This window comes from Ambystoma mexicanum, chromosome 3q, assembly GCF_040938575.1.
Source record: "Ambystoma mexicanum isolate Mex_15411 chromosome 3q, UKY_AmexF1_1, whole genome shotgun sequence".
Classification (NCBI taxonomy): Eukaryota; Metazoa; Chordata; class Amphibia; order Caudata; family Ambystomatidae; genus Ambystoma; species Ambystoma mexicanum.
Window position 1 is genome coordinate 28,016,708 of NC_090926.1, and position 14,953 is coordinate 28,031,660.

Sequence of the window (14,953 nt, forward strand, 5' to 3'; positions counted from 1 at the left end):
GTCTTCCTTGTTTTTGTCCATGTCTTCTGAACAAGAGTTTCATTCTTTCATACGATTTGTATCCAATGTCTGCTCACCCCAGCCTGATACGGTCCTGGCTTCTTGGGGCTCGTCCAGCTTTGCTTTTCTGAGTTTCACTCCTGTTAATTCGTTCACTTGTTTTAATCTGCGACATACTGGAAAATAGGCCTTCCTTCTCTGGTCCATCTTTGCTATAATACATAGTAGAAACATCCATTCTTTACTCACTTCTATATATATGTTAGCGCATGCCACAATCTATTCACTATAAAGTTAGCCTCAAGCATACTTTGTCTGCTTGCGTTTCTTTGCATCTGTACACATGTAAAATAACTTGATATCTTCATCGTTTCTGTAGCACACATTTCATCTTGATCCCAAGATGTCAATTATCTTTGATACTTTCTTGATGCCTTATAGAATATCTTCATTCTCTTGTCTCTGCATCTCTTCTATGTACGTCAGCTTTCTTCATGTGACGTCACCAATTTGCTCTTTCATTCATTGGTCCTGCTTCTTCTGGGATTTCATTCAAAGGGCCATCATACCGTCTCGTATGCAGGTATGGCTTTCTCAATGGGATCCTTGCCTCCAGGACTCTCCTCTGTATCAGTATTTTCACTGGTAATGCACTGTCTCACACTCTGGTTCCCAACATATGGGCAATATGGGAGAAGTGGTTGAGGTGGGGGTACTTGGCTCCTTCTCTACAGGACAGTGCAATAAGACAGATGCGCAAAGAGAGTTGCGGGAGGAGGAGTGGGACACTGTGGATGAATTGGAGGATGAGGAGGTGGTGCCGGTAGTGAGCCCACGGGTAGAGAGCCTATGCGGTCCGCAGATTTGGGCGGGTAGCAGTGACTAGGAATAAGGGAATTGACAGCAGGGAGGGAAGAAGGGGAATGAGCATGCAGTTGCCATTACTGCATAAAGTCCTAGAGAGGGTGCAGTATGTACCCTGGGCTCAGATGGAAAAGAATAACCTGATTAAAGTGTGCCCGCCCCTCACTGCAGAGGCTGGGACGTGGATATATGCCTTTGAAAAGCAAACATCCCGAATACCTTTAGCGGTGGGAAACATAAAGACCGGGCGGGAGATGTTTGGGTTGAATATCCAGGTGTGACTATAGATGAAGACACACATGATGGGGCACCTTTTAATAATATCAGAGCACAGGTGTGGGATGCACAGCTGTGGGAGTTTCCAGACACATCGGACTTGCAGTCCATAATGCAATACACAATGGGTGATGAGGAAGACCCCGCTCAGTACATTTGAAAGGTACAGGAGATGTGGAGGGCCGGGTCGGGATACCAGCGGGAGACCTGCCGGACGCAGAGGCCCAAAAAGCAAAGTTGGCGCAGTGGCCCGAAAAGCAGAGTTGTCCCTGCAGTGCGCAGAGGCCCAAAAAGTAGAGTTGTAGTTCGCAAAGGGTGCTCGTACATTGCTATCGGAACCCTTATTTCCAGACCAGCAGACTTGTAATGAGGCCCATTCTATGTGGAGCATGTATTATTTGCCATTCTTGAGCGATAAAAATAGACTCTGATCATTTTTATTTTTTTATTTTTACATTTGTATAGCGCACATCCAGCCCAAAGGCATTATGGCACTGTTACTTGTGGCATACTTAGTTTCATAAAGGTTACATACATTTAATGTAGACAGGTTACAGATAATGCAATAGCGGGTACATACTGTTAAATATAGGTGGCATACTTAGTTTCATAGGGTTACATACATGTAATGTAGGCAGGTTACAGATAATCTAATAGCGGGTACATAGAGAGAAAACAGTCATGGGTGCGGTTTAGTTGAAGAGCATGGTTTTAATCGCTTTGCGGAATGCTAGGTGAGAGACTTCAGCTCGCAGTGGTGGGGGTAAGGCATTCCATTGTAGTGCAGCTAGGTATGGAAAGCTTGCCCCACCTGCTCTGGCTATCTTGACTCTGAGGGTAGTGAGCAGGTTTGTGTAGGGAGTTCTGGTAGGCCTGGCGGATCTAGTTGGGTGCATCCAATCGAAGAGATAGGGTGGGGCGGTGAGATGGATGCATTTGTGTGTGATGGCAAGTGCCTTGAACAGAATTCTTTCTCTTACTGGGAGCCAATGTGCCTGTTTTCTGGCCTCCATGATGTGTTCTTTCTTGGGTATTGCCGTGGCTGCTCTAAGAGCGCTGTTTTGTATCGTTTGAAGTTTAGATAAGTTCTTGGAGGAAGTGCCCAGGAAGAGAGCATTACAATAGTCAAGTCTTGACCCTGTTATGGCTCTAGTAATTGTGATGCAGTTATCCTTTGATAGAAAGGGTCTGGCTGCTGTCAGCAGTTTGGCATGATAGGCTGCTGTTGAGGCAATGGCGTTAACTTGTCTGGTCATTGTTAGATTTGAGTCTAGATAGACACCTTGTGTCTTTACTGCGTTTGCAACTGGTATTTTTATGTTGTCAATGGTGAAATGAGTGAATTGGGAGTCAAGGTTCTTGAGTGTTTCTTTAGAGCCCACTATGAGAAGTTCAGTTTTGTCTGAGTTAAGGCATAAGCCGTTTGCTGCCATCCAGGCTTGAATTGGGTTGTAGATGTAGTTAAGAGTCTTTGAGTCAGTGTAATAGTCTCCTGTTAGGGTGATGATGATCTGGGTATCGTCAGTGTAATTAGTGTATGAGATACCCAGGGAGTCGAGGATGAGGAATAGGGGTCGAGTGAAAATGTTGTAGAGGGTGGGCGAGATGCATGATCCTTGTGGAACACCGCATAGGATAATAGTGGGTGAGGCTGATGCCAGGTCTGAGAAGACTTGCATGGTCCTCCCTTGTAGGAATGAGGCGATCCATGCTGTGGCATTATTGGAGAAGTTGGCTGTAGTGGAGAGGTGGTGGCATAGGACCTGGTGGTCGACGAGGTCGAAGGCCGCTGATAAATCTAAGAGGAGGAGGAGAGCAGGTTTCCCTTTGTCCCTTGCGTCGTCCATTTGGTTTTTTAGGTCAAGTAACGCCGACTCAATCCCGTGACCTGGGCGGAAACCTGACTGGCGTAGTCTATTTTCCTCAACGAATTGTTGTACTTGTAGGTATGCCGCCTTGTCCAATATTTTAAGGAGGACAGGGACCGTGGTGATGGGTCGGTAGTTGTTAGCTATGCTTGGGTCGAGGGAAGATTTCTTTATGAGAGGACAGACCCAGGCTTCCTTCAGACATGGTGGGACTTTGTTTGTGGCAAAGGAGGCGTTTACAAAGGCTGTGAGGAAGGGGGCGAGATGGCTGGTGCATTCTTTGATGAGTGTGGCTGGGCATATGTCTCCTTTGCAGTTAGATGGTTTGATGGTTTTCATAATGCTGATTAGATCTGATTCTGTGATTTCCTTAAAGGAGAAGGAGTTTGGTGCCATAGGTGAGGATGGCGGTATGATGTTGGAGGTTGGGATGTTGAGTGTTTGCCTGGTTGTTTGAATTTTAGCTTGGAGGGTGTTGAGCTTGCCGTTCATAGCTAATTGGATTTCATCGCACCAGGTTTTATCTTTGGTGAATTTCTGTGGTGTTGGTGTGGGGGTCTCTAGGTCTCTGAAGATCGAGAAGATTTCTTTAGTATTAGATTGTGCCTCTATAATTCTAGCTTCGAAGCAAGTGGATTTGGCTCTGATTATAGCTTTTTTATACTTTTTTGATTTGGATTTGAAGTTGAGTTTTGCTTCCTCTGTGCGCCTGGTTTGCCAGAGGGTCAATGCTGCTCGTTTCTCTGAGCGCAGTACGAGGAGGTCTGGGGTAAACCAAGCGTTGGTATGGCTTGTGGGTTTAGCCTTGAGTGGTTTAAGTGGTGCAATGGCTCCAACAGCTGCCTTAATGGCTTTATTGTAGGATCTGGCTAGGACCTCGGGATCAGCTGAGAAAAGAGGATCTGAATGCCGGTCTGGCTAGAAATGGGATAAGGTTGTCCTTGGTGAGCTGCCTGGAGCTTCTGGTGAGTGCTTTAGGCAGAGGTGGCTCATGCGTTTTGTTATTACTGGTAGTGGGGATGTTAAAGTGGATGGCATGGTGGTCGGACCATGGGATGGGTGTGTTGGCGGTGATGGAGATAGGGCAGTTGTGCTGAGCTATCCAGTCTAGGGAGCAACCTTTTATGTGTGTGGGTGTGGTGATGGTGTTTGTAATGCAGTAGATGCAGTGGGTATCCAGTGGGCATCCACGTATGAGGTAATTTTATCCAGCCCACACATCCACATAGTGCGCTGCAAGGCAGTAAACCCTGACACTTTCTTAACAGAACTGTGTACTGACAAAGATTTCGCAATGCATGACTTTGTGACTTTTGAGGGCGAGGAGGAGAACATACCAAAAGCGAAAGTCAGCCCACTCGAAGGGCTGGGGGCTCCTTTTCATTGACGGGTTGGCAAATATTAACCAAGGGACTGGCCTGAGAAAATACTGGTTCAGCAGTTGTCTACCTGGTGGACGGAGAATATGAGGTTATTGTGCAGAAAAGACTGGCCATGCACTATTCGGGCCAGATGGCAGAATTTATAGCACTTATTGAAGTGCTTGTAGCGTCCCTGGGGTGCGGCATGAGTGTTTACTCTGACTCTGCTTATGTCACCACAACGGTGCATTCAGGACTGGCACAATGGAAGAAGGGTGGGTTTAGGAGGGATGACAGAGCCCCAGTACAACATGCAGCTTCATTGGACAAACTAATTGAACAATTCTCAACCCTCCATGATGCTGGTGGTGAAATGCAACGCCCATACCAATGATACAGATGAGGTCTCACTCGATAAGGCCGCCGTGGATGTGGTGGCCAAACAAGTGAATTGTAGTTAGAAAAACCAAGTTAGGCTTGAGGGAAGTACCCTCGTGCCCAAAATGGAGGAGTCCAGAAATGTGACAAATTGGTGCTTTATTTAGTCCAAGCAATGATACACACACAGATTCTACAGCTCCAAATGCACTCTCAGCTCATTACAGGTGGTAAGTGAGTTTTTTTTATCGTAGTTTATTGGTTTTTTAGGTTATAACATGAAACATTACAAATCAACTGCATTCTTCCTCGCACAATTATAACATTAACCCCTCTCCCCTCACCCCACCCGCTGCCATGGATCAAGCTCAAATGGCCACTTCATCTGGCGTGCTCTCAGGAAACAGTTTGTGGAATAATCAGTCAATTATTTGCACATTGGAATCTTGGGCTTGCCTTCATTAGTCCTGTGAGACCTATGTTGTATGTCACACCGGTTGCGGATAATACGTCCCTGATGGGTTTTTATGTTTGGGTGATACCCCATGTGTGACGCTGTCATTTCAGCCCAGGTGTTCGTATCTTTCAAAGAAGGGGAGCCATAGTTCCTCAATGTTCACTTTGGATTCATCGATCAAATGTGTTAGGAACTCCATATCGTAAATGGCCCGGACTTTAGTGACCCATTCTTTTTCTCCTGGCATGTGCGGGCTCTTCCACTTTTGGGCCAGGCAACACCTAGCTGCCACCAACATGATCTGCAACATGTGACCCTGTGTTGCCCCATGGCTATCCCCCACTTCAACACCAAATAGGAGGAGCCAGGGGCAAAGGGTTCTCTCCACTCCATCCACTCCTTTTATCCAGGACAGAACTTCCCCTCAGTATGTCTGGGCCACTGGGCAATGCCACCACATATGTATATAGTCCCCTTTTACCTTCTGACATTTCCAACAGTGGGGGTCATATCCCACCATCATCCTGGCAATCCTCTGCGGGGGAAAGTGCCACCTATGCAACACCTTTAGAGTCTGGTGTCGGTACTGGAGCGAGGCCGTAGAGCGGCTGGCTCGTACACACATTTTGGACCACCTTTTGTCATTAATTACCCCCCCTAGGTCCTTTTCCCATTGTATCCATGCTGACGGAGGGTCCTCTGGAGCCGAGAGTAGAAGAGATTTGTAGAAACGGGATAACAGTCTCCTGGTGCCTCGGGTTGAGATAAGCATTCTCTCAAAGTCTGTCAGGTCCCTCCTGAGAGTGTCTCCCCATGAGGGTTCAGTAAGTACTCCTTTGAGCTGGAGGAAGCGGAATGGTGATAGACTGCCCAATCCCAGGGCCTCTTCCAGATCTTTCAGGGGTAAAAAGGAGCACTCCACCCAGAGCTGGCCTGCTCTGCTAAGGCCGGACTCGTACCACTTTTGGAATGCTGCTGTTTCAGCTATCTTGTCTATGAATGGCGGGTCCCAGATGCAACTCAGCGGAGAAGGCCAGGTTGTGAGCCATCTATAATAACCCCCCTTCCCTCTACACCGACCACAAAACCCCCAGTACCGGATGGTGCAAGACCCTTCTAGGGATACGCGATCTAGGGACCCATAACCATTCATTCACAGTGACCGGGGCGAGGACTTTGTTGTCTATCGCTATCCATTGTTTTTCCGTTCCCGGGGTGAAGTGATCTATCAACACTCTTAGCTGGGAGGCCTTATAATATGTCTCAAATTCAGGGAACCCCACCCCACCGTCTTCTTTGGGCCTGATAAGCACCTCATAGGCGGGAAGTCAGTTTTTAATCTGCGGTGACCTCACAACCAAAAGAGACATTCCTCGCTCTTAGGCAAAATGGGATTGGATGAACAGTATAGGCATAATTACAGTCTATAGGGCACAGATACATTGATTGGTCTGGCTAGATCTGGTAGCTCCACCTGGCACCACCCCCAGGTCAGTGCAAGTCTTGTCAGTTTAGGAAATTTACCAGCATGCGAGCAAAAATGATGGGTGGGGAAGGTGAGTTCAGAGCACCGCCTGCTTTTCGCTATTGTTTTACCCATCTGACTTCCCAGACCTTGAGCAAGGACACTCCATACTCATCTTCATGTTGTGTTGCATTTTTTTCATCTTCTGTCTTGAATGTGATGGGAACAACCTTATCTGTCTGAATGTGCTTTGTTCCCGCGGTCCAGGTCACGTGTTCAGGGCCCATAAAAATTATTTTCTCTGCTGGCATTTATGAAGCATTTCTGTCTTTTTGTCCTTGCAGGTGCTGTATCTTTTCAGCTGACTCAATCTCTCTTCCCCAGCGTCCTTGGTAGGGCTGGACGTGCTGCCAGGCCTAATTTGCAACTCTCAGAAAAGTCAGGGTATCAGGTCTCAGCCCTTTGTTTTGAGCTTTCCCAATTCTTTTCAATGCAGCTGTGGTTTCCATTTTGCTTTCCTGCATGGTGTCAGCAGCAGTTCATGTGTGTTGTTTTGCACCTTGCTAATTTCTCTGTGGGTGTGTTCAGCCATATCGCCTTTTCATGATTACTTTGGTAATGTCATCCAGGTATGGTCTATGGGGCTGCTTCAACGGGTGGCATCCGTCATTTTGAGGTATGCTGGGGGGGTTGAGACCCCCTCAACACAAGCAGCATATCTCCCTACGCCCAGTATTTACAAATATCCAGTAGTAGCACAGGGACCAGCACAATTGCTAGCATCCTACAACTCATTACCGATTGCCCAAATTATTGAACTACAGGGCCATGCCCCAGAGGAGGAGAAGGATCTGTGGCAAAAAAAGAGGATGTAAGCAGTCCCCTACAGACTTACTATGGCGGCAGGAAACAACAGGCAAAGCGATTATGCCGCATGAGCTGCTGCTGGTCGCTTTCAACCAGCTGCACCATCCATCTCACACGTCGAAATACCATATTACCGCAGATTTACAGGAAGACTGGTTTGTCCCCAATCTGCATGAGATACTGACTAAAATTGTGATTAACTGTACTACTTGTCAATCTTACAATACTGGCCCCACCTTGAGAACTATCCATGGTACCCTGCCCCGCCCCAACTGGGCCAGTCCGTGATTTGCACATTGACTATGTGGATATGGGTGAAAGATGTAATGGGTATTGTTACACAATCGTAATTGTGTGTCCCTTCTCCAGGTGGGTGTAGGCAGGTACTTGTGCACATCCAGATGCTAAGTGTGCAGCCACATTTCTGGTCAGAGAGGTTTTCCCTCCCTGAGGAGTCTGGGATGTATTAAGGTCTAACACTGGCACCCAATTCCTCAATTAGCTGTTCAAGGAGATAACAGCATTACTGGGCATAAAGCATCAGATGTGCTCAATTTACCATCCCCAGGCCAACATGGTTGTAGAACGTATTGATGGGTTATTGAAAAGTAAACTTTCACATCTGTGCACCACGTTAAAGAAAACTGGATGGCCTGCATGCCCCTGGCTCTGTTTAGCATGCACACGCAGCCCTGTAAGGATCATCATTGATCACCTCATGTGATGGTGAGAGGGCGGCTAATGCACACGCCCCTACCGCTTATCTGGAAAGCTTCAGATGCTCAGAGGGCTGCGTCCATTCTGGGGGATGAGTTCAGGGATTATCTTTCTGCCTTAACGAAAGCAACATCATAGGCCTAGCTTGGTGGATGCAGTCAACATTACCTCGGCTTATCAAAAGGCTTGTCAAGGAAGAATGATGGTGTACAGAGCGGTTACCCGCAGCCAGACTATCACCCCGACTGGCTCACCAAGATATGGATCAGGGCTAGGGCCTGGAAGGTCAAGCATGCCTTTATCCCAAAAGGCAGAAAACGAGGGAGGAATGTATGGCCGGCCGCGGGTGGTACAACTAGAAGCCCGCAGGGTTAGAAGTCTGATGAATGGGGACATATAGCATGAATGTGCCCCAAGAAGAGTAAGGTGGAACCGATGACAATTGGTCTCTTTGATGTGCCTGGAGGGGGCTCATACTCAGAGGGCAAAAGGCCCCTCCAGTGATCACTGTATCCGTATACCTGTGAGGCTGAAGGGGATGGGATTCCAACTCGAACGATGGTGGATTCGGAAAGTTTGCAGACATGGTCAGCGCCCAGCTGGAGAGGCAGTGAGGGGAAAGAAAATCTCAATTAGGTGTGTCCATGGGGATGTAAAAACCTATCCTACCAAGGGTTAAACAAGCTCAGGAGCAGTTCAAGGTCAGTGCCGCTGTGCTACCCATGCTCCCAGAACCCCTGGTGGCGGGGTCATATGTGGCCATAATGCCAAAAATCATTCAACAGATCGAGGAAAAGTAGTTGGACAGTGCCTCCTTTCATGAAGTGACCATCGAAGCATGGCCGGTGCGACCGGGAAATGTGGAACGGAGAAGAGGGAGTGCAAGGCAGGTGGCATGAGAAAGTCATGCTGCCAATGACGATGGACTAGAAACTCCACGAACAAGGGGACAGTTACTGATTCGCTCAGGAATTGGATCCCACATTAAGGAATGCTAGAATGACCGTACAAGAGGAAAGGAAAGGACAAGGGCCGTATCTCAGCAAGGACAAAGGTCTATACTGCCGAGTCATAACACAGCCGGAAGGGGGAACCTTGAGACAGTTAATGGTGCCCATAAGATGTCGACCCACTGTTTTAGAAGTGGCTCATGTGCAGATAGGAGAGGGTCACTTGGGAATGGAAAAAAACAGTACAGAAGATCCTGGCAGAAGATCCTGGCACATTTCTTTTGTTATGTTATGTTAAGTTAATTTGCATTTATATAGCGCCTTATGTACCATTGGTATGGTCTCAAGGCGATGATAGGTTGAACGCCCTCGGGAACCGAAATTCAAGTCAGTAGAGAGAATAGAGAGAGTCAAAGGTGCGTGTGAGCATTGGATATGTGTGCAGCTGGTGTGGAATTCGTGTGATAGCTGCTTCTTAGCGGTAGATGTGGTGGTTGAGATATCAAGAGTATGTGTTCGTTCTGGCAGGTTGTTATCCAGACCAATTCTGGCTGCGTTAGGCCTGAGGAGAACGCCTAGGCTGGAGGATGTGTGACCAGCAGTGTTTAGTTAGGCTGATGGGGATTATGAGGCAGATGATGGTATGAGAACAGCTATACCGAATGGTGTCATAGTATCGCTGTGTTCTAGTTGAGTGGTGGTGTAAAGAAGAGAGTAAGCGTGGAGATGTGATATGGTGGTTTACCGTAGGTGTCTGAGATCTGGCCCACTCCAATAGTTCCATGTACTCCAACCGCTCCATGTACTCCGACTGTTCCATGCGTTACGACCGTTTCAAGCACTCAAAACCGTTCTTTTCCATGTTCTTTTAAACGTTCCATGCACTCCAATCTGTTCCATGCACTCCAATCCGTTCCGTGCACTTCGAGCCATTTTATGCACTCCGAGCCATTTTATGCACTCCAACCATTTTATGCAATGCTCCTTTCATTCCTTCTACCCACGTTATTCTTTCTCCATGCATCGTCCATCCACATACGTCATCTTCACACGTTCCATCCACTTCGCTGGTTCCACCCATTTCACACGTTCCATCCACTTCACCCGTTCCACCCGCTTCACTGGTTCCACCCACTTCACTGGTTCCTAACACATCACCCGTTCATCCACCTACTTCATCCGCTGTACCATTTCACCCGTTCCACTCACTTCACCCATTCTACACCCGTTCATCCGTTCCAGCGACATACTTCACCTGTTCCATCCACATACTTCACCCGTTCCATCCACATACTTCACCCGTTCAAGCACAGCATGTGATTCTAAGCAGATGAACAAGCATCAGAAAACAAGTTTTGAGGGCCTCCTCGAAACAATGGCAGAGACAGAACAAAGGTCCTGTGTAAGCTGGTCAGCCCACTGGTTGGCCCTGGGACACTTCCGAGAAGGCTTACTTGCAGGGTTTGATGAAGGTGCAGAGAATAGTTGGTCCCACTATTCCAATGGGTCGAAGCGTCTTCGCAGCCCTTCTAGGACGACCAAATGCAGAGGGGTCCCAAGGAACGACAGCGGGCTCAGGGTGCCAAACCTTCCAGCTGGTCACCAGCGGTTCTTCCTTGGATACTATCCTTCGTTCAGTGAGAACTCCAGAGATCGACATGCTATGGGTGTTTGGGGGCTTCTCTTATCCAGAATCTCCTTCGCGCCAAAATGAAGGGGAACCAATGGGAGATCTGCTCACATTCAGGCATACCATACGTGGACCAATCACAGACCACGGTGGTCCCAGCTTTCACAGCACTCCACACTCTCTAGCACCCAGGATGTGTACTGGGAACCGACCCCAACCCACATCCTGGAGGAACACAGACAAGGCATGCAGAAGCCCACGAAAGCTTGGTGTTTGTGGGAAAATGCATGCCCAAATAAGGACTGACCCGGATCGGCTAGGAGCAAGATGGCCAAAGGACAGGACAAAGAACCTTGTGGCATGGCCATTTTGGAGCCAGGCCACCTATTTGTGCCGAATGCGGTAATCGCGGTTTACCTGGCAGGAAAGGGTTAAAATTACATGAAGATAAGCTGCCAACAAAAGCCATCAATTTCCTCGACTTGCACATCTATCGTTCCGGCCACCTGTTGAAAACTGAACTCTTCAGGAAACGTACTGATAGGAACAGTCTCCTCCATTTTTCCAGCTACCACACCCAAGGGTTGAAATATAATCTCCCTTATGGACAATTCCTCCGCATCCGTAGGAACTGCACGGACAAAGAGAAATTCGAACTACGTCCCAGACCAAAACGAGCACTTACTAAGTAAACTTGTTAATGGGTAACACCAACCTCGTACGGTTCCACTCATTCGGCAACTGAGACCCACCTAGGTCACTGGAACCCTCACTAATGTCACCAATAACATGGCGGGCCACACTAACATCCTGTGGTCTTTCCTCTTCTTTAGAATAGGGACCTGTACAGGCCCTCTTCCAGCTCCCGGGATCCTGAGACACGTCCGATCAGGAACCCACGGCTATCCCAGAGTGCATTTTGCACACACAATCCAGCAACCAATAAAGGATTGTCTACACACAGCATCACCACTGCTATTTCAGCAGAAGGTAAGCTGTATTCTGATACACTGTGCGGTGTATCTTCATGGCACCATTGAGCCATTATTCATTAATCCTTAAATTACTAAAAAAAACACCCCGAGATCCTTAAAGCCTTTATCTCACACACAGATATTACGGACAGCAATACATCCTATGTCTATCCTGATGAAGGCCAACACACAGAGAGGATCCAATCAAGCCCTCCATGGCTGTAACACTCCTGAGTCGATTTCCTGTGACACAACTGTATAAACCCCTTTTGTGTATGTTCTGTAGATAGTGTTGTGTACACTTTTGTGTTAATCACGCCCTGGACCATTTTCATTCCTGGGTGCACTTTGTTCAGCTGTAGGTCTACCCTACTACCATGTGTGACTGTGCCCTTGTGTGGAGTTTTTACCTCGACATTATAGAGGTTGATACTTATCTGTATTTACACTGTATATAATCACACCTGTCCATTGTCACTTTCGTGCTTATCGAAAGTTTTGTAAAGTAATTGAGAATTCATTTGCGAAAAAACCTTGTGTTTTGAAATAAATGTATATGTTCATAACCACACAGCTGGTTGTAGGATCTCTCATCCTGATTTATTTGATATTTACATTTGTTACATGATGCAGAAAAGTTGCAACATTGGAAAGGACTAAGGGAAACAAAGACTCCCAGTACTGACTGTTTTAAGGGCATTTCAGTTTCCCCATAAAAAGTGAGCGAAAGCCCAGAGGAGTGCAGCAGAAGGCTGGGCGCCCCTGGTAAAGTCAGACTAAGGTGTTAAACAGCAGCAAAAAAGTTGGGGTGGGGGGGTACACAACTGGAGGGAAAATTACCCATAAATGGAAATCTTTTCTAACAATATCCGAGAAAAGCAGTGATGCTATTCGAGAGAAGATGAAAAACCACAAAGTGCAGCTGATCTGAACTTTGTCCATTGCTGCCGCCGACCTTTAAACCGTAGTGCAGGATTCCACAGACGTCCTCCCTCTTGTCCCCACGGCTGAGCCCGAGATGTATGGGCAGACTGCTTGGTTCTGCCAACAGTGAACAGAGTGCCAGAAGAAGAATACACCCCATGTGCCAGGGGCCCCATTACAGACAATACCTTTGATACTGGAACCTTTCCAAAGGATAGGAATGGATTTCATGGGACCTCTGGCTCCAACCAGCCGAGGTCATTGATACTTACTGGTAACCGACGATTATGCCACGCGGTACCCAGAAGCATTTCCATTGTGGTCCATCTCAGCCCAACAAATTTGTGATGTGTTAATGTCTTTTATCACCTGAGTGGGGATTCCCAAGGAAATCATAACAGATCGAGGCACAAACTTTATGTTGGCCATCCTCAAGCAAGAGTGTCAAATGCTGCATATCGAACAGCTGAAGACCTTGGTATATCATTCCCAGACTGATGGGTTGGTGGAGAGATATAACCAGACAATAAAGTGAATGCTGTAACCGACGATTATGCCACGTGGTACCCAGAAGCATTTCCATTGTGGTCCATCTCAGCCCAACAAATTTGTGATGTGTTAATGTCTTTTATCGCCTGAGTGGGGATTCCCAAGGAAATCATAGCAGATCGAGGCACGAACTTTATGTTGGCCATCCTCAAGCAAGTGTGTCAAATGCTGCATATCGAACAGCTGAAGATCTTGGTAAATCATTCCCAGACTGATGGGTTGGTGGAGAGATATAACCAAACAATAAAGTGAATGCTAAGGAAAACTCTGAATCCTGCAGAAAAGAATTGGGACCGGTTGAGTCCATGGGTCCTCATCACCCTGAGAAACACACCCTATTCATCCACCGGGTTTGCTCCATTTGAGATATTATTCGGCCGACCCGTCTGTACACTGCTTGACATTTTGAGACAGAAATGGGAAGAACAACCACAGCAGATCAACCTCACAGAATGCGCTTACCAGTTAGCAGAACGGGTAGAGAAGCTGCAAGAGGTGGCCCAAACACATTTATAGCAGGCCCAGTGGATACAGGAAGCCCAGCGCAACAAAGGGACAAGGATGCGTAGCTTCCAGGTGGGAGACAAGGTGTTAGTGCTACTACCCACCTCGGAGAACAAGATGTTGGCCTCATAGATTGGTCCATATACAATAAAACAAGTGATAGGAAGACTGGAAAATCCCATTTCAAACTTACCATATCAAACTTCCTTAAAAAATGGGTGGAGCCCACTCCTACTATAGCCCTCATCAGTACGGAGGTCCATACACCAAAGGAGATGCATTTTGGATGGGAAGACAGTGGGACGGAGACCTTGCACATCAACCCGGGACTACAGGCGCAGGAACGTGAGGAAGTGGGCACCCATATACAGGAATTTAAGATGATTTTCTCATCTTTGGCTGGGCACACCTCACTAACACATCATGGGATAGACACTGCACCCAGAACCATAGTAAGATTCTGGCCGTACCGGATCCCGGAAGCCCGAATTCACGCAGTCAACCAGGAAATCCACTCAATGCTGAAAATGGGGGTGAAGAGCCCTCCCACAGCCAATGGTGCTCTCCCATTGTCCTGGTGCCAAAACCTGATGGCAGCCTCAGATTCTGCATAGACTTCGGGAAAACTGAACGAGGTTTCCAAGTTTGATACACCCCATACCCTATATTGAGGATCTCTTGGACAGACTGAGACAGGCAAAGTACCTCACAACTATTGATCTTTCAAAAGGGTTTTGGCAGATTCTGCTACAGCCTAGCGACAAGGAGAAGATGGCCTTTGCCACCCCCACAGTTGACGGTACTTCTCTTTGGTTTGCATTGGGCACCCGCGACCTTCCAACAGCTGATGAACTCCATTCTAAAAGGACATGAAGCTTACACTGGCGCATACCTGGATGACATCATTGTTTATAGTACCTCGTGGGAGGCACACCCGACACATCTGAGTGTCATGTTTAAGACCCTGCAACAGGCCAGACTCAACATCAATCCCAGCAAGACCTCTGTGGCCTTCTCTCCTATCAAGTATCTATGATATTATGTGGGGCAGGGAACCATTCAACCTCAAGAGAATAAACTTGAGGCCATCAACAGACTGACTTTTCCCATCAATGCCAACCAAATTCAGACCTTCCTGGGGTTTGTGGGATATTACAGAAGATTTATTC